Source organism: Paramormyrops kingsleyae, chromosome 4, assembly GCF_048594095.1.
Source record: "Paramormyrops kingsleyae isolate MSU_618 chromosome 4, PKINGS_0.4, whole genome shotgun sequence".
In the NCBI taxonomy this organism is placed as follows: Eukaryota; Metazoa; Chordata; class Actinopteri; order Osteoglossiformes; family Mormyridae; genus Paramormyrops; species Paramormyrops kingsleyae.
The window spans coordinates 45,257,973-45,279,690 of NC_132800.1; the positions used below are offsets into that span (position 1 = coordinate 45,257,973).

Here is a 21,718-nt window from a genome sequence, read left to right on the forward strand (position 1 = left end):
CATGGTGCATTATCCTGCTGGAAGTAGCCATCAGAGGATGGGTACATGGTGGTCATAAAGGGATGGACATGGTCAGAAACAATGCTCAGGTAGGCCGTGGCATTTAAACGATGCCCAATTGGCACTAAGGGGCCTAAAGTGTGCCAAGAAAACATCCCCCACACCATTACACCACCACCACCAGCCTGCACAGTGGTAACAAGGCATGATGGATCCATGTTCTCATTCTGTTTACGCCAAATTCTGACTACCATTTGAATGTCTCAACAGAAATCGAGACTCATCAGACCAGGCAACATTTTTCCAGTCTTCAACTGTCCAATTTTGGTGAGCTCGTGCAAATTGTAGCCTCTTTTTCCTATTTGTAGTGGAGATGAGTGGTACCCGGTGGGGTCTTCTGCTGTTGTAGCCCATCCGCCTCAAGGTTGTGCGTGTTGTGGCTTCACAAATGCTTTGCTGCATACCTTGGTTATAACGAGTGGTTATTTCAGTCAAAGTTGCTCTTCTATCAGCTTGAATCAGTCGGCCCATTCTCCTCTGACCTCTAGCATCAACAAGGCATTTTCGCCCACAGGACTGCCGCATACTGGATGTTTTTCCCTTTGCACACCATTCTTTGTAAACCCTAGAAATGGTTGTGCGTGAAAATCCCAGTAACTGAGCAGATTGTGAAATACTCAGACCGGCCCGTCTGGCACCAACAACCATGCCACGCTCAAAATTGCTTAAATCACCTTTCTTTCCCATTCTGACATTCAGTTTGGAGTTCAGGAGATTGTCTTGACCAGGACCACACCCCTAAATGCATTGAAGCAACTGCTATGTGATTGGTTGATTAGATAATTGCATTAATGAGAAATTGAACAGGTGTTCCTAATAATCGTTTAGGTGAGTGTATGTATGAAAAGGGTCTGATCAGATATTTTGTACAGACATCTTACCTTCAGTGACTGACAGGTAAACCCGATCTCCAACATCTGCAGCTCCACTGATATTTACAAAACATAAGTTCCAACCAGAGTCCCCAGCTGTAAAATTGTTCATGGTCACCGTGAAGACTCACTGGTCAGGAACATCTCTGATTGACACGTTACTCTCCTCTGGAGAGTCAGTGTGTACTATGGGAGGACATGAATTCCAATAATTCCCTTTACACCAGTATTTCACATGAGGTTTATACAAATCATCATAAAAACAAGGGATGGTGACAGATTCTCCACTCTGTACAGTCACCCATCTGACTGTGGACACACTGTCAGCAGGTGCAGGGAGAACAAGCAACTGAATTCACATTTTCCACATCACAGTATCTCTAAGTAACTGTATAATGTTTGTATAATGTTTGTATACTAGGGTCATAATCATGGTTATCAGAACCATGACGATGTATAAAAGACAAAAAGTCATTTTGTCACAAGAACAAGAGAGAGACACAGGAAAACAAAACGTGAGACGGATCTTGGGAAGGGCTACAGCGAGATTTGGAATCGGGAATCTGAGCCTGGGAGAGTGTTCTAGGGTCTGAGAGGAAAACCAGGACCTAAAATCCCTGGTAATAAGCAGATGATCGTTATAACTGATTTTTTTCTTCTTTATGTCTCAGGCAGATTACCATATAATTGAGATTTGTATATTTTTACAGGGCTGTGGAGTCGGTAGATAAATGCTCCGACTCCGACTCCTCAGTTTCTAAATCTTCCGACTCCGACTCCCCGACTCCGACTCCTCTGTATGTATAAACTATGCTAATGTATTTTCTACATACATTGAAGGAAAGGAAGGCAACATACATGTAATTTCACCACAGAACTACTGGCTAGGAAGCCAACACTCTACTATAATGCCAGATTAAAGACAAACACAATGAAAACAAGGTTTCAAGGATAGCGCATAGCGAAGGGGAGCCGACGGAGCTGAGAACACACCAGGTGATTTTTCAGGCGTTTGACGCGTGATGACTCGTTGAACGGCCGAAAAATCGCCAGTGCATCTGTAAATGTATGGGGGGCTTTAGGCTAGGTTCACAGTTCCCTGTAACAGTGGAACACGACACAATGGAAAGCGGTGCCGCACCTTACCTGTGCATTACATCCCATATAGTGACGCATACAGTCAATGAAAAGCATGCTTCATGGTTACTTGACATGTTCGTTTTGTGGTAACATTATGCACTGCATGCATTGGGCTTTATTCTTACAGCAGAAAAGTAGTTCATTATGACTGTTTGTGAATTGGGACATTTCAACTTACTTTTTTAATTCCCATTTAAATTTAGTAGGAGTCGGAGTCGGAGTCGGTTAACTTTTTGCCGACTCCGACTCCGACTCCTCGACTCCGACTCCACAGCCCTGTATTTTTACACAAATAAATGGTAATAAACTGTACAGTGTCGTTGTTACTGAATTTTATTGATGATTTCAAAATACAGTACAGCTGCTTCAAACGCTTTTCAAATTACAGTACTGTACAATTTAAATTAATGAACTGGGTATAATTCAAATATGCTATAATACAGTACAGTACTGTACATAAGTATTCAGTTCAATACAATTTTATTTACACAGCACATTTTCACAATGTTATATTGTTTCAAAGTGCTTCTGAAAAATGAGGAATAGCATCCTCCACCCAAGAGAAACATGGTGGTGAGAATGTATTGTTGGTAATGCTTTACATGAACTGTACATTCAGTGCACTCTATGATGCATTCATAAGCAGCATGTAAGTATTTCTTAACATCCCAACACACTGTCACGTTCGGGCACCGGCGGACCGGCAAGCAGGGGAGAGGAGCCAGGAAGTCGGGTACAAAAGGGATTTATTGAGCGTTGACAGGACCGTGGAAGCTCGACAGGTAACATCAACATGACAATTCAATGACTAATCTGACAAGACTGATTGAGACTAGGACTAAATACAAGAGACAAGGCAAACGGAATAGGGAACAGGTGACGACAATCAGGATTCCGACAGGAGGTAATGAGGGGGCGTGGCACACACGAGGAGCGTTCGGAGCTGAACGTGACACACACCTTATTAGCTTTAATATACGTTAATAATAAACATTATATGATAACAAACATTATGATCGTATTAATGTTATTAAAGTATGGTAAGGTATAGATACATGCTGCTTATGAATACTCTATGAATGCATTATGATGGTGCACTGAATTATGTTCTTTGAATGTATAATGAATGCATTATGAAAAAGTTATAACTAGTAAACAATGTAAAAGATTGCATTTGAAACTGGGCACAAATGGCTTTCATTTATTGTAATAAAACTTCTCAGAAATTTGACACTACACTTCTGTTTTGCTGTTAGATTTTGAAATACAGTGGTACCTCGGTTCTCGAATTTAATCTGTTCCGGACTCCGGAATCCTAAAAAGTTCGAGTTCTGATCGAATTTTTCCCATAAGATATACTGTAATGGAAAACCAATTAATTGGTTCCCGGCTCAGGGGTGGCATGGTGGTGCAGTGGTTAGCACTGTTGTCTCACACCCCTGAGACCTGGGATCAAGTCTCCACCTGGGTTACACATGTGTGGAGTTTGCATGTTCTCCCCATGTCATCATGAGGTTTCCTCCGGGCACTCCAGTTTCCCCCCCACAGTCCAAAGACATGCTGAGGCTAATTGGAGTTACTCAATTGCCAGTAGGTGTGCTTGTGTCAGTGAATGGTGTGTGAGTGTGCCATGTGATGGGCTGGCCCCCTGTTCAGGGTTGTTCCCTGCCCCATGCCCATTGCTTCTGGGATAGGCTCTGGACCCCCCGTGACCCAGTAGGATAAGTGGGTTGGAAAATGGAATGTTCCCAGCCCCTAAAATTACACCTAAATATGTTTTTTTTTCTTTTTTTAGCATTTAAACACAAAATGAACAGGATAAAACAAGAAGAGCATTTTTTTCTTAATGGCTTCCAAAACAATACAGATCTTTTCCCAATATTACAAGGGCATAGATTTGCTCTGGACATTGGTGGGGACCTATGACAACACCCCCCCCCCCCCCATCCCCTGCCCCACCCACGAACCCCACCACCCCAACTCCGTCCACGGAATGCATGTTTTTTTAATATGCTGCAAAATGCAAAATCACTTTACATTAATACTAGCAATGCTTCGATTGATATTAATCCACTCGAAATGCAATTCATTAAGTTAAATTAAGGAATAGTGTAATGTCAAAGGAATGTAACCACTTAAGGAGTAAATAGTGAGTAAAGTTTTTTTGGGGGCTGGACAATGCCTTTAATAGGCCTCACCTTTGACCCTAACTCTTCCCCTCTGACTCCACTAGTACCTGACAGGATTGCCATCTGATGAAATAGCGTGACAAAAAAGTGAGACATGTCAGTTCTAAACTTTTGCCAAAAACACTAATGAATCACTTACATCCTCAGCCTATCACTCCTCATAATGTTAAATATTAGTATAATCAACATGTATAATACACACACACATATTATATGTTATATATAATCAACATTCAGATTCACCTCCTGTGACCTTGCCTCTTCACCTGAACTACAACATGGCTGATCTGCTTCTGTCCCCTAATAAAAAAACATTGAGGGATTCCTTATGAGCATTGACAGAGAATGCCTCAGCCTATTATTGGTAACAATGTTAAATCTCAGGACAACTAGGTATAATAATATCAAGTCATCGTTCAACATCACCTGTGACCCCTTCTCTCCATCACTGTCTGATACACAGCACAGTTGTTTAGGTTCTGTCACCTGACAAAACAGGATAAACACATGCCATTTAAACAGCAATCATTTTATTTCACTTTTTCTGAGTCTTAGTGTGCAAATCTCGAATCAAATCATTAATGTTTGCCTAGTCAGTGAATGCATTTTAAAAACTATTTGTGCGAAGTGGATTGTCTATTGGTGAACTGTCAATAAAATTCTAGCCATGGCAATATTAGTATGTAGCATATCAATTTCTTTCACAAGACTGATTTCTGACAAATAGTCGTCATTAGATTAGGAGAACTGACAGGGATCATATTTATACTTTTACATTTAGCTGTTTAATCTGCTGTTAGTTTTAAGTCCGTATTCACAGACTATAGCCTGCCCTGCTATAATGAATGTGCGTCAAAGCGGTAAAAAAAAAAACCCAACTAGTATTAACGTTAACTGTTGTCGTTACTTTGATGGATTCACTAGCGAACTTGAAGTGACTTACACTTTTCTTTGAAAAAAAGCTCCTTATGTCCAGCTTCTTTTTTTTTCCTGCCGCCATCCTCACATGTGTCACCCAACACACCTTCTTGCACGGGGAAAAAAATCCACTGCATTTGGCGCTGCTTGTATCTGAACGCAGCCACAGCCTCTCACATGATAGCAGGGAAATGCACAGCCAATCAAAATGTTCATATGTGTTTTGGGGGCGGGAGGACTCAAGGAGAGAACGTGATTTATCCCTTTCTGCGTGTCTAGGGTAATGTTGACAGCACGATTGTTTTCTTTTTTTTAATTTTTTTTTTAAGTGGATTAAATTATTGGTGGGGACATTTCAATGGTCGGAGGATATTGGTGGGGACACATCCCCTCCGTCCACCCTAAATCTACGCCCCTGCAATATTACCCCTGTCCTGTCCTGATCGTCCGCTTCTTCTGTGTGCAACGCCCCCTCATTAATCGAGGGCAGATCTCCACTGTGGAGTCACTTCCGCTGCAGACTCCACTCTCAGGACATCTCCACTGTCAGTACAGGAAATAACAAGGTGTGACTCCACCCCCTTCAATAGCAGAGAGTGAGCAGTTCAAAATAAAATCCCTAGGCACTTACACTGGAATTGATTTTCAAAAATAAAATCCCTTTGTTTCATTCAGTACTCAATAATATAACGGCAATCTCTTCATTCCTCTTCTATAGTATATATCGTTTTATGTACACAGTTGTATACAGTTAGAATTTACTTATTTTGTTATTTTTGTTTTGTGGTTTATATATTAAGAAGTATTTATTGTTTTTACCTTTTCGTCAATAGCAAACGGACCCTGACGTGGATATTTATAGCAACTATTTTTCTAGTGACAGTATCTTACATGCGATATTTATTTTGTCCAAATAGGACAAAAAGCCGATGTTTAGCCTAATGATATGAATCAACAGAAAAACAATTAGAGCACGAGTCTCTCGTATAATTTATGATTGATGTGTTAAGAATAGTGTACTGCGGGATCTTATGACTTACGTCATTATGGAAAACAGATAACGGTTACTACTGTAAACCGAGGATCTTTAAAAGAGGTTTGGGTCAAATATTTTTAAAATGATGGCAATCAACATACATAGAGAGCAGGAATAATGTTAGTCGGTGTACTTATTCTCTTAACTTATATTCATCATCCAACATTCCATACAATGTAATAGGTTGTACATTATTTCATTGTGGACAATAAAAAGTGTACTTTCAGGCCACCTCATTATCATTTAATTTGACTGTATTGCACTTTTGTTGTATTCCAACTTATTTATTCTATTTTACATTTTCTGTTGTATTATTCTGTATTCTTATTTTAGCCACCATTAATTTAATTGTTATTTCTGTTCTTTGGCTGCTGGAACACCAAAATACTATTAAATACTACAGTGACTTATTCATATCCTCAGTATCCAAGTGAAATATTAAGTGCTCCATGAAAAACAGAACTTAAAAAAAACAAACACACAAAATCACAAATGATCAAATCTTCTGTTTCTTTTATCCATCCATCCATCCATTTTCTCCCGCTTATCCGAGGTCGGGTCGCGGGGGCAGCAGTCTCAGCAGGGAAACCCAGACTTCCCTCTCCCCGGCCACTTCCTCCAGCTCCTCTGGGGGAATCCCGAGGCGTTCCCAGGCCAGCCGAGAGACATAGTCCCTCCAGCGTGTCCTGGGTCTTCCCCGGGGCCTCCTCCCAGTGGGACATGCCCGGAACACCTCACCAGGGAGGCGCCCAGGAGGCATCCTAATCAGATGCCCGAGCCACCTCATCTGACTCCTCTCAATGCGGAGGAGCAGCGGCTCTACTCTGAGTCCCTCCCGAATGACCGAGCTCCTCACCCTATCTCTAAGGGAGAGCCCAGCCACCCTGCGGAGGAAACTCATTTCGGCCACTTGCACTCGCGATCTCGTTCTTTCGGTCACTACCCACAGCTCGTGACCATAGGTGAGGGTAGGAACGTAGATCGACTGGTAAATCGAGAGCTTCGCCTTTTGGCTCAGCTCCTTCTTCACCATGACAGACCGATGCAGCGCCCGCATCACTGCGGACGCCGCACCGATCCGCCTGTCGACCTCCCGCTCCATCGTCCCCCCACTCGTGAACAAGACCCCGAGATACTTAAACTCCTCCACTTGGGGAAGGATCCCATCCCCGACCCGGAGAGAGCATTCTACCCTTTTCCGGCTGAGGACCATGGTCTCGGATTTGGAGGTGTTGATTCTCATCCCAGCCGCTTCACACTCGGCTGCGAACTGTCCCAGCGAGAGCCGAAGGTCACGGTCTGATGAGGCCAACAGGACCACATCATCTGCAAAAAGCAGAGACCTAATCCTGAGGTCACCAAACCGGACACCCTCAACGCCCTGGCTGCGCCTAGAAATTCTGTCCATAAAAGTTATGAACAGAATCGGTGACAAAGGACAGCCCTGATGGAGTCCAACCCTCACCGGAAACAAGTCCGACTTATTGCCGCTCATGCGGACCAGACTCTGGCACCGGTCATACAGGGACCGAACAGCCCTTAAAAGGAAGCCCGGCACCCCATACTCCCGGAGCACCCCCCACAGGACTGCCCGAGGGACACGGTCGAATGCCTTCTCCAAGTCCACAAAACACATGTAGACTGGTTGGGCAAACTCCCATGAACCCTCCAGAACCCTGCGGAGAGTATAGAGCTGGTCCACTGTTCCACGGCCGGGGTGAAAACCACACTGCTCCTCCTGAATCCGAAGTTCGACAATCCGGCGGACCCTCCTCTCCAGAACCCCCGAATAGACCTTACCAGGAAGGCTGAGGAGTGTGATCCCCCTATAGTTGGAGCACACCCTCTGGTCCCCCTTCTTGAAGAGGGGGACCACCACCCCGGTCTGCCAGTCCAGAGGCACTGCCCCCGATGTCCACGCGATGCTGCAGATGCGTGTCAACCAAGACTGCCCTACAGCATCCAGAGCCTTCAGGAACTCTGGGCGGATCTCATCCACCCCCGGGGCTCGGCCACCGAGGAGCTTTTTAACCACCTCAGCGACCTCCGCCCCCGAGATAGGGGAGTCCACACCCAAGTCCCCATACTCTGCTTCCACATCGGAAGGCGTGTCGGTGGGATTGAGGAGGTCTTCGAAGTATTCCTTCCACCGACCCAAAACGTCCCAGGTTGAGGTCAGCAGCACCCCATCCCCACCATAAACAGTGTTGATGTTGCACCGCTTTCCCACCCGGAGCCGCCGGATGGTGGACCAGAATCGCCTCGAAGCCGTCCGGAAGTCGTTTTCCATGGCCTCACCAAACTCCTCCCAAACCCGAGTTTTTGCCTCAGCGACCGCCGAAGCCGCATCCCGCTTGGCCTGCCGGTACCCGTCAGCTGCCTCTGGAGTCCCACAGGCTAAATAGGCCCGATAGGACTCCTTCTTCAGCTTGATGGCATCCCTCACCACTGGTGTCCACCAGCGGGTTCGCGGATTGCCGCCGCGACAGGCACCGACTACCTTACGGCCACAGCTCCGGTCAGCCGCCTCCACAATGGAGGCACGGAACATGGCCCATTCGGACTCAATGTCCCCCGCCTCCCCCGGGACATGGGAAAAGTTCTGCCGGAGGTAGGAGTTGAAACTCCTCCTGACAGGGGATTCGGCCAGACGTTCCCAGCAGACCCTCACTATACGCTTGGGCCTGCCAGGCCTGGTCGGCTTCCTCCCCCACCAGCGGAGCCAACCCACCACCAGGTAGTGATCAGTTGACAGCTCCGCCCCTCTCTTCACCCGAGTGTCCAAGACATGCGGCCGCAAGTCCGACGACACGACTACAAAGTCGATCATCGAACTGCGGCCTAGGGTGTCCTGGTGCCAAGTGCACATATGAACACCCTTATGCCTGAACATGGTGTTCATTATGGACAATCCGTGGCGAGCGCAGAAGTCCAACAACAGAACACCACTCGGGTTCAGATCGGGGGGGCCGTTCCTCCCAATCACGCCACTCCAGGTCTCACTGTCATTGCCCACGTGAGCATTGAAGTCCCCTAGCAGAACAAGAGAGTCCCCAGAAGGAATGCTCTCCAACACCCCTTCCAGAGACTCTAAAAAGGGTGGGTACTCTGAACTGCCGCTCGGCGCATAAGCGCAAACAACAGTCAGAACCCGTCCCCCCACCCGAAGGCGAAGGGAGGCTACCCTCTTGTCCACCGCGGTAAACCCCAATGTACAGGCGCCCAGCCAGGGGGCAATAAGTATGCCCACCCCCGCTCGGTGCCTCTCCCCGCAGGCAACTCCAGAGTGGAAAAGGGTCCAACCCCCTTCAAGGAGACTGGTTCCAGAGCCCAAGCCGTGCGTCGAGGTGAGCCCGACTATATCTAGCCGGAATTTCACAACCTCGCGCATCATCGACCTGTTTCTTTTATTCTTTTGTAATATTCGTGCGACATTCACAATATGTCACATACCTTCTCTTATCAATAATTTCCTGGCAGAATGTCAACATGTCATCAATGCAATCGAACATAAACTTGAAAGGCTCCAGGATTGCCTCCCTGTCCTGCTCATCCATGTATTCATGGCACAACTTTCCATATTTTACAGCAGCCTCTGCCTGATTCTCTGCCCCCATGGACAGTACGGCAGGTGGGTCCACTGTGGCAGAAAACATGTGCTTGTTGGCCTCAACCCACACTGCTGCATGTTTACAATGAAGGACGATCCTGGATGCATCGGTGTCCTATGGAAAAAAGAAAGAAAAATTGTCTTCTTATACCTTAACTGCTGCGGCAACAGTATCTCACAGCTAGATACTGGGAAACAAACCCACCCCTTCAACTATTGTCTCCACATCTTCAGGTCTAGCTGAGTCTTCAGGCTGCTGCTCTTCTTCCTGAAAATAGATGTTATTAAAATGATCAGTATTAATATTCAAACACAAGCAAAATCCCAACAGGGCCAGCTCAAGTAATCCACCTTGACATAATATCAGTCAGCTATTCATTCACCAATCCCACATTATCTAGACACTTTTTATTGTTAAATTGAAGACAAAAACATATTCAATTAAAGCCATTTTTTATGTGGACTTCCAGGTGCTGCTGAAGCCTGGATGGTGGGCTTGGCTTGTATTTGGGGCAAAGGGGGCAGTGGTACAGACTGCAGCATTTTGTGCAGCGTGTTACTGCAGGCTTTTCACAAATTATTGAATGTTGCATCTACGAAAGATATAAAATGCATTATATGCATTTGCATCACAACACATGAACTTAAATTCAAATTAAGTTATGCAGCTGGTCAAATGTAGAATATCTTTGCTTACAGTTTAAATTTAAAGACACTTTATTTAAATGTGTTTACCTGCACTAGACAACCTGAACCATAGGAAAACTTTATATCTTCACTAACTCTTCTTTTCAAAGGCAAATAACCACTGGTACAAGAAGTTCTCAGCTCCTTTATTTAAGTTAAAGAAATAATACCAGACTATGAAAATACTCCACTACAAGGAAAAGTCCACTATTCAAAACTCATTGTGTAGACACATGCAAATTGAGATTAAAGTATTTTTAACCAGTCTACCTTATGTACGACTGTGTATGTTAGCTCATTGTCGTAGATTGGCTATGAGAAACATGTATCACATTTGTGAGTTCAGAAACACGTTTTCAACTTTGTAACGATGCATTGCTCAGCTAATGCAAGGAGGGTTTACAAAAATGTTTTATACATCCAAACACAGTTATTCACAGTTTCTTTACGCTATGCACCAAAAAAATTAATACTTAGTAACTGGAAATTAAGCTGCTAAAATTTTAAAACGACAACCTAAACTGACAGACATTGGGTAATTTGTATTATTAATGAAGGCTACATTAATTTACTTTCTGTGGATAATGAAAATCAGGCACTTACCGCTGTTCATCATCTCACTGTCCGCTATTCAAGGGGGTGGAGTCACACCTTGTTATTTCCTGTACTGACAGTGGAGATGTCCTGAGAATGGAGACTGCAGCGGAAGTGACTCCACAGTGGAGATCTCCAGCCAGGTGCTCTTGCGTTAACCTCGTGTGGGATCCCCATGTGATCAGCTGTTTCTGGCTGTTGTCATTGGTCCTCTGTATTAAGTCCGCGTTTCAGTTTGTTTCCCCAGTCCGGTCATTGGGTGCCTTCAACTTGCTTACAGCGCTGGCTTAAAGCAACGCATTCTGATCCTGACACAATGCATTATGGTTAGATGCATTGCGACTTCTCACCCGGCTGCAAAAACTGCAACCGCCTCCGTGACGACACACCTTTGCCCTTATTGGCTGAAGAGTTTAGTTACACGCATGACGTTTGTATCCCTGGCAGTTCCAATGCATTATCTGCTATTTCTCCCGAATGTCACATAAAACAGTGAGAACTGGTTTTCAGTTAATTTACCTGGTAAAATAAAGTTTAAATAAATGACATAAATGCTCTAATAGTACACGTAAGTTAGTGGTTTATTTATTGTTAGTTACTGTAATGTTGCGCTGCTTTATTTGGTTAATCGTCCAGTCTGTGAAGAAGGCATTCAAGTAAGAATTGCATTGTAGTATGACTCATTTCCTGGCGCGTACAATTTGTATTAGGTCAGCTTTCACGGTTCGACTTCTGATATTCAGATCGAGTTCTAGGTCAAACTGGTTTGTTTGACTTTCAAGAAATTCGAGTTCTAGTGAGTTCGAGAACCGAGGTACCACTGTATAATATAATATAAAATTCTTTAAAATCTGTCAAGTCTTAAACCGTATGAGTAGTTGTACATGTTTACGAATCAAAAAACAAAAGTTCTCTTACATAACTTTTGTAGTGTTTGAAGGATTTTATACTCCATTTTAACCACAACTGTACAATTGATTAACCCCGCCCATAACAGCTTTTTACCCCTAACTGTGCAGTATCTGTATAAACTGGACATATCTGGTTTGACCGCCCCAAAGAGCGTTGCTAAGTTAACATTTACCTTGCCTTATGTTTCTGTTACAGTTTTTCTGAATTGCTAAAACACTAAACCTCATTCTTGGAACAAAACTTCCAATTGCCAAAACTCATTTATTGAATCAATCACTCGTTTGGCGAAACTTTAAACATAATTTGCAGATCTGAGCAAAACTCTAAACACATTCCCATTCATCAAAACACATTTTGTACCATGGTGAACTTTGATGCAAAATAGAAGTTCAGCACAGCCACCATACAGTAGTAATCGTTTAAACACAATGACTCAAAACTGTTCACACATGTTTCTAAACATGAGAAGAAGCCAAAGAGTGACTAGAACATGCAATATGTGCTAGATGAGAGTGCAAGTGCGACTGGTGAGTTGAATTTCGACGTCAACATACAAATGGGTCACACAGAGGATTCTTCCCGCATCACCCAGCAAGGTGTCCCTATTGCTCACTACCGACAGTTACCGTACTTATGACCAGAGACCCACAAAACAATTACGTTTCAAACTACATGTTCAGACAACTTCACATTATATGTGAATTATTCCTTATTAGTTATGAAAGATTATTAAATTTACTTACATGGTGACTATACCCTTCTTAGACTGCATTTTCCACCATCGCTGACGTATTTACCAGGGACTAAGCTTCTAACTACAGCTCGAGAACTGTAGTTCGAACTACGCAACTTAACAACAGTGTTGCTCCAGTATGGTTTTGCGAAACGCACCCCAGAACTGAAAGGTTAAGGAGGGGCTTTTACCCCCAGGTCATAAGGCTCCTAAACAAGGACAATACTCAATGCCTCTAGGTACTGCTTCATGCTGTCCAAATCGTTGGCACATACCTCAGGCCTCTTGCACATTGCACAGCAAAATACCTCATACCTATCACTTATGTATAGATTATGTACAGCTGAACATTTCATATATTTTTTATCTTATTATTTTTCTTATTTATTCTATATTTTGTTACTCTCTTATCATGCACAGCTGCTTGGAGTAACCAGGGTTACATTCTACTACATGTTGTTTGTGTACAACTGTGTACGTGACTATGAACAGCATTCTCACATAGTTACCACATCCCACATTGAGCCATTTTGATGAGGGATGTGGTAACTATGTGAGAATGCTGTTCATAGACTACAGCTCAGCATTCAACACCATAGTCCCCCACACCCTCTCGGAAAAGCTCCAGGACTTGGGTTTCAGTACGTCCTTGTGCAGGTGGATACACAGCTTCCTGACCGCGAGACCACTGTCAGTGAGAATAGGGGATGTGTACTCCCATACACTCACACTGAACATAGGGGCCCCCCAGGGATGTGTGCTGAGCCCCCTTCTCTACTCCCTCTACACCACGGACTGCAAGGCCAGGCACCCCACTAACTCCATTGTGAAGTTTGCCGACGACACAGTGGTGGTAGGACTCATCTCCAGGAATGACGAGAGGGCCTACCGGTGTGAGGTGGACGGTCTAGCAAAGTGGTGTAAGGCAAATCACCTCTCCATGAACATCAGTAAAACAAAGGAGATGGTGATTGACTTCAGGAGACAGAGAGATGAGCAAACTCACACCCACCTCCAGATCAACGGAACCCCTGTGGAGAGAGTCTCCCACTTCAAATACCTTGGCGTCCGCATTACTGAGGACCTCACCTGGAATACACACACGGACTTCCTCATCAGCAAAGGCAGACAGCGCCTCTATCATCTGAGGCGTCTAAAGAGGTTTAAGATCTCCGAAAACATCCAGAGGAGATTCTACATTGGAGTCATTGAGAGCATCCTGTGCAACAACATCACATAATTTGATAACTCACTGGCCTGTGAGTTTGCGGGGTTACTGTAGAGGCTGCTGGGATTGCTGTAGAGGCTGCTGGGATTGCTGTAGAGGCTGCTGGGATTGCTGTAGAGGCTGCTGGGATTGCTGTACTGATCGGGAGTGGTGTAGTCGCTGTGTGCACTTGTGTTGTGTTGTGTGCCTGTTGAAGCGGTTGATTTGATTTGAATTATCTGTAAAGGTATATTTGAGCGTTTGTGTGCCAGCACGGTTACGTGGGTGGTTGTTGTTGTTTTCATTTTTTACTCTTATTTTTACGTGTGTACTTGTCTGTCCTTGTGAGTGTTACCGACAGCTGCGGGCGCGAGCGGCGTTTCTGTTTGCGTCCTTCGCATCAAACACCCGCGGGTAATATTATCGAACATCGGTAACATTAACTCTAAAAGGTCAGTTGCTCCGGAGCTTTGCTCGGTCGCCGGTCGGGGCCGGGAGGACATTTTCCACTTTTTTTCCCGCTCCGGCAGTAGCCTGCTTTGAGAGGGTTTTTGTGGTTTTTTGGCCTCCCTAGAGCAACTTCGCTTTAGTTTAAGCTAAACGTGGTTCAGCAGGAAGTTAATCTCGGGTAAGTAATTGTAAATTTGGTTATTTTAAAAGTAAAATTTAAAGGTTGTTATCGCTGACGCTGCCGGATAATTTATAATAAAGTACCGATTTAACGCAAGTGTTAATTCAGTGCTTTAGTGTACTCGGCACTTTGTTTTAACTATACGTTAATTAGATCAACTAAAAGTTTAAATAATCTCTATTAATATACTGGGCTGGGAGTAAAGGACGGGGACATAGTGAGTTAGGTAATTATGGGGCCAACTCAGTGTTGTGTTTGCAAGATGTTTGCCCTTCTGGATGCTTGCGTCCAGTCGGACTTCGTCTGCGAGCGATGTGGGTTAGTTGACTCACTCATGGTCCAGGTTCGTGACCTAGAGGAGCGACTGGCTCTCATCCAGCATAGCAATGAGTTAAAGGAGAGAGTTAATACGCCTTCTAGGGAGACTATGTGTACGTCACAAGCGGGGAGGGGGGAGAATGATGAACAGGTAGGTCGAGAGAGCTGGGTGAACGTAGGTCGTAGACGTAGAAAAGGGCGTACACAGTTCACAGAGGCGGCATCACCTGAAGTAACGGTTTCTAACCGCTTTCAGGTGCTTCCAGCTTTAGAGCCGGAAGAGACTGGGGAGGCAGGTGGGCCCTTGGGCACCAAGGAGCCACCTAACCCCAGTAGGAGGGAGGTTGTGGTAGTAGGGGATTCAATTATAAGAGGTGTAGATAGTTATGTGTGCACCCGTGATAGAGGGTCCCGTACGGTGTCTTGCCTGCCTGGTGCCCAGGTAGGGGACCTTCCAGATCGAGTGGACAGGCTTTTGGCCCCAGCCGGGGTGGATCCAGTGGTCGTGGTGCATGTTGGCACCAATGACATAGGAAAGGGCAGAAGGGCTGTTCTGCAAGATAAATTTATAGAAGTCGCGGATAAGCTTAGAAGCAGAACATCCACGGTGGTATTCTCTGGAATACTTCCCGTGCCACGTGCAAGTCAGGCAAAATTAGCTGAGATAAGGGGATTAAATGCGTGGCTAAAATGGTGGTGTAGGAAAGAGGGGTTCAGGTTTATGGGGCACTGGAAGACCTTCTGGAACAGGTGGGACCTGTTCAAGCCGGACGGGTTGCATCTGAACCATAGGGGAACCAGTGTATTGGGGAGGCGTATGTGCAGAATAGTTGAGGAATGTTTAAACTAGGGACTTGGGGGGCAGGGAGGTCAGTTATGAATTTATGTGGGGAGAGACGGAAAGCCCAAATAAATATTAAAAGTAGACACTGTAAAAGGCCTACCATTAGTGGTCTGTATTTGAATGCTAGGAGTATTAGAAACAAAATTAATGACTTAGAGGCTTTAATTTCTTCAGACAATTACGACATTATAGGAATAACTGAAACATGGATGAGTGACAATGATGGTGATGAATATAATATGGATGGTTATACGTTGTTCCGTAGAGACCGGATAGGCAAGAAGGGAGGTGGTGTTGCAGTATACGTAAAAGAAAACTTGCAGGCAAGGGATCTCACTGATATAAATAAAAATTCAGAAGCTGTATGGATCAAACTTGATGCTAAAGATTCAAATGGCCTAATTGTCGGGGTTTGTTATAGGGCACCTAATGTAGCTGTAGAGGAAAGCAGAATATTATATGATGATATCAGGATTATGAGTAATAAAAATGATGTGGTGGTTATGGGTGATTTTAATTTACCTGGGATACAGTGGGACACAGTCTCTGGCTCTTCTGTAAATGAACTTGAGATGGTGGAATTAGTACAGGATTGTTTTTTTACTCAGTTTGTTAATACTCCTACCAGGGGAGAAGCCCTTCTTGATCTCGTTTTTTGTAATAACCAGGATAGGATTGGAAAATTAGAGGTTTTAGACCCATTGTACGGTAGTGATCATAACATGGTTAAATTCGAGGTTAATTTTAGTGTCCGAAGAGCAAAGTCTAAATTAAAAGTATACAATGTTAGGAAGGCTAACTTTAATGGTATGAGACGGAAATTAGAAACTGTAAACTGGACAGAGTTAAATAGCAAAACAGTTGAAGAGGCATGGGAATTTTTCAAAAGCACATTGTTGCAAGTGCAAGAGGACTTCATACCTGTTTCCAGCAAAACTAAATCTAGGAAACGACAACCAAGGTGGTTTACTAAGGAAATTAAGAATAAAGTCAGGAGGAAAAGGGCTCTGTTCCACAACTGGAAAATAACTAATGATTTCAAAATCAAGCAGGAGTATCTAAGTCTACAGGCAGAGTTAAAAAATGACATTAGGCTATCAAAGAGGGATGTAGAAAGAAAAATTGCATTGGAGGCTAAGCATGACAGTAAAGGTTTCTTCCAATATTTTAACTCCAAGAGAGCACTAAAAGCTGAAATCACTAATTTGCAGGATAGTAAGGGCCTTATAATTGATAACGAAATTGATATGGTAAACGAGTTTAATGATTATTTTTCAAGGGTGTTCACAATAGAGAACACAAGTAATTTACCACCAATTAATACGAATACAGCATCGTCTATGACCAATATATGTATAACTGAGGTTGATGTGATACTAAGCCTAGCTAAACTCAAAATAAATAAATCGCAGGGGCCTGATGGCATCTTACCTTTAGTCTTGAAAGAGATGAGGGATATTATTAGCCAACCTTTGACTTTAATATTCCAGAAATCGTTATCTGCGGGTGTGGTACCATCAGATTGGAAGCATGCTAATATAACACCCATATTCAAAAAAGGGGATAGAAGTAATCCAGCAAACTATAGGCCAATCAGTTTAACTAGCATTACTGGAAAAATAATGGAAGCTATAATTCAAGTGAAAATGGTAGATTACCTAGATGCAAATAACATTATAAAGGATAGCCAACATGGATTTAGGAGAGGTAGATCCTGCTTAACGAATCTGCTTGAGTTCTTTGAGGAAGCTACAAGTGAAATTGATCACAAAAAGGCCTACGATGTGATTTACTTAGATTTCCAGAAAGCCTTTGATGTTGTCCCCCACAAACGGCTCTTGTTAAAGCTTAAAGCTGCAGGAATTTTAGGAACTGTGGCAGCTTGGATCAAAAACTGGCTAACTGATAGGAAGCAGAGAGTAGTTATTAGAGGCACTATGTCACAGTGGGCCTCCGTTTATAGTGGGGTACCGCAGGGTTCAATTTTAGGACCACTATTGTTCCTAATTTACATTAATGATATTGACACGAATACATACAGTAAACTGGTTAAATTTGCAGACGACACTAAGGTGGGCGGGGTAGCAGATACTAATCTAGCAGCAGAGAGGCTTCAACGGGATCTGGATTTAATTAGCGAATGGGCTGATACTTGGCAGATGAAATTTAACACAGATAAATGTAAGGTAATCCATGCAGGGAGCAGAAATATACAGTACAGATATTTTATGGGTTCCACTGAAATAAAGGTAGCTGATTACGAGAAAGATCTCGGTATGTATGTTGATGCTTCCATGTCCCACTCTCGCCAATGTGGGGAAGCAATAAAAAAGGCGAACAGAATGTTGGGTTATATCTCTAGATGTGTGGAGTTTAAGTCAAGGGAGGTGATGTTACACTTATATAATTCCTTGGTAAGACCCCACCTAGAATACTGTGTGCAGGTTTGGTCACCATACCTCAAGAAGGACATTGCTGCCTTAGAAAAGGTGCAACGAAGAGCTACGAGAATGATTCCTGGTCTTAGAGGAATGTCTTACGAGGAGAGGTTAGCGGAACTGAATCTGTTCAGCCTTGAGCAAAGGAGACTAAGGGGGGATATGATTCAGGTCTATAAGATTCTAACGGGTCTGGATGCTGTTCAGCCAAATGACTATTTCAATATTAGTCTAAATACTAGAACTCGTGGCCATAAGTGGAAATTAGCGGGAGAACATTTTAAAACAAATTTGAGGAAGCACTTCTTTACACAGCGTGTAGTCAGAGTATGGAATAGTCTTCCTGCTATTGTAGTGGAAGCTAAAACCATGGGTTCCTTTAAATCAGAGCTAGATAAGATTTTAACAACTCTGAGATATTAGCTAAGTTCTCCCCAAACGAGCTTGATGGGCCGAATGGCCTCCTCTCGTTTGTAAATTTCTTATGTTCTTATGTTCTTATCACGGTGTGGTACAGGAACTGCACTGTACAGCAACGGACGGCCCTGCAGAGGGTAGTGCGCACAGCAGAACGCACCATGGGAACCCCTCTACCAGCACTGCAGGACATCTACACTGAAAGGTGCAGATCCCGGGCCATCAGGATCACTAGTGACTCCAGCCATCCCGCCCATAAACTGTTCAGGCCACTGAGGTCTGGGAAACGCCTCTGTAGCCTGAAAACAAGAACAGAACGGTTTAGGAGGAGTTTTTACCCACAAGCAGTGAGACTCCTAAACCACAGCACATAACTGGACAACATGATGGACAACTACACATACAACACATAACGGACAACGACTCACAATCTACTTACTTAATTTCTTCTATCTGGAAATTATAAAAACATCTGTACCTCATGGCACATCTGCACCTTACCTTGTATGCACCTTATGGCACATTATTTATTACATAGTAAATGCATCTGTACTTCTGTGGAAATATGTATATAAATTAGTTTTTCCTCTTATTTTATACTTATCCTCTGTTAGTACTTATTTCTTACCTCTCATTTTTTGGTATGTCTAGCACAGTCGGAGAGTACTTTTTTCAGCCAGGGAAACACATTTCACTGTATGTTGTACCAGCTATAACTACATGTGACGAATAAAGAATCCTGAATCTTGAATATAGTGCACTTTTGATATGGTTACAGTTTATAGTGTATAATGGATATTTCAAAATCATGCCCCAGACACATTGATGCATTTTCATTAAGTACAAGTTCCAACCGTTCTAGCAATATATGTCATGTCTTGGGGCCTCATTTCTACATGCCACTTCCATGGACTTTTAGTTTTAGATTATGTAGGGCAGCTTCCCTATTGTTAGTGTATAGGGCAAAATGGATAATTACAAATCCTGCCCCAAACACTTTTAAATGTTTTTGTAAAATACAAATTTAGCCTTTTCCACTACTATATTCCAAGCCTGGGGACTTATTTTTACATGCTATTTCTATGTTTAAATGTAAGAAATGCTTTGCAATTTTCTTTTTCTTTCTTGTTTTAATTCTGATATAATGGTTTGTACAGTGCCAACCAATGTGACGTTTCTATAATTGTGTAGATATTTCACATGAGTGTTTGCAAGGTGTACAGTAGCCTTACTTATATGAGAAAATTAAACCAGACAACACAAAGATATACAGTAGTTCGATAGTGTTTCGATATGAGATCTACAAAAATACTTAAGAATACACTTTTTTGGTGAAAGAAACATTTTTATTTATTGATTTAATACAATTTATTTTATTCATCAGGAACAGGCACCCACAAACTGTGACGGCCATGGTAGCTGGACGTCCAACTGTTTTTTGCCTGGAGAACCGAAAGGGAAAAATGCAAATTACCTGCGACTAGAGAACGCTCAACAAATAATATATAGAACATTTTCATTAAAAAATAAAAAAAAAACAACAATAAAATAATTGTTAAACATTAACAACAATAAGGATTTCGTACAACCGTATTGTACTCTGTAATATGTGTAGCGGATGGGACCTACATCCGCATTGCAGGGGTACAAAACTCTCCTCTGGATGACTAAGAGTCAAGGGAGCTAGGTTCCTGGCCCTCAAGTCAACTCGCCTCTGGCCCACCCTGCCTGTACTATATGAATGAGGTAGCTTGGCTTCAGGATTTGACCTGAAGGTTTAGAGAGTGGGCGCGGGAGTACCCCACCCCCCTTTACTATTAATGCAACTTACCTTGCCCCTCCCCAAGGTGCAACACCCATAAGCAGAGGCTGAGGCGCCCCCTACTCCAGAGAAGATACCTTGAAACCTTAATATGAAGAAGAACTCCACAAAAGCGTGATATACGAAAAACAGTAAATAATGGCTAGGTTTATTACTCAAAAGACAGATTAATAAAATAAGCAAATGAAAATTCTCACTGGGTTGGAGAATTAACACCCTCAGTTACTTAGATAAGTCCCCCTATGAAACAAACCATTCCCACTTGACTTTGTACTTGGATGGCACTAAGTTAAGCAACAATACCAACTTTAGATTTAACTGCAAACAGCACCACCATACATAACCACAGCGAACAATGTCCCTTATTAAACCTCCAATCCGTAGGGCGCCATCAACCGTGGAGTCCTCCGTCCAGAAAAAAATAAATAAATAAAAATAAAAAAATCAAACACATCCAAAGCAAGATTTAAATCAACTCTTCCACGGCAATCCAGTCCAGAGCGTGCAAAAGAAAAGTTGGGAAGCGGAAAAGACAAAATCTTCTTAATCGCTGTCCCGGTGGTGGTTATCCCAATGCAGCGATTTACAAAGAGAACTAAAAAATCACTGCACATACTGTATATCGGTAGCTTTATAAACTGAACAACACTACTTTTCGCCCTTCCATAGAACAGTCTCTGATTGGCAGGGTACTGTTAAACCTAGCGACAATGCGAATCTAAAAAAAAAAAAGCGTCTTTGCTCACCACCCCTTCACCCACTCCGTACAACCGCGGTGAAGTTGGTTTTATGTTCGATATTCGCTACATTTACTGACATCTAAGCAGGGGCGCCGCCAGGGGGGGAAAGGTTAGAACGAATCTAGGGGCCCAGCACTGACATGGGGCCCTGTTAGGGGCTTTACCTTTTCGCAAAAAAGTGGGGGGGGCAAAATTCGAATCTTTCATGGGGCCCAAGATTTCTGGCGGTGCCCCTGCATCTAAACTGCAATATCTTTGGGATCATGACGGCAATTCTTTTCAGATTAGGCTCTACATATGAAGTTAAACGAGGGAAATATTTCACACTGTAAGTTAGCTCCACATTCTCCAGCAATATGAATTAAAAATACAAAGCAAGATGGGAATATCCTTCTGCTGACACAAAACTGCCGGAAAATTTAGGGACCATCTTGAAAGTGCAATGCCAATTAGCATAACACCACTTGTACAGTATGTGTCCTATAACCGTCTATCAATATTGCCGTTGGTTAAATTGTAATACCTCCTTCATTTCAACATCAAACCAAAT

The 21,718-nt window shown here is 43.3% G+C and overlaps 1 long non-coding RNA gene across 1 annotated transcript; it reads left to right on the forward strand.

The window, feature by feature from the left end:
* Positions 1-14,077: 14,077 nt before the first annotated feature.
* On the forward strand, positions 14,078-19,874 carry LOC140588886 (uncharacterized). Its single transcript, XR_011990132.1, has 2 exons — positions 14,078-18,299; positions 18,707-19,874. It is a non-coding gene; the product is annotated as an uncharacterized lncRNA (long non-coding RNA).
* The last annotated feature ends 1,844 nt before the right edge of the window (positions 19,875-21,718 follow it).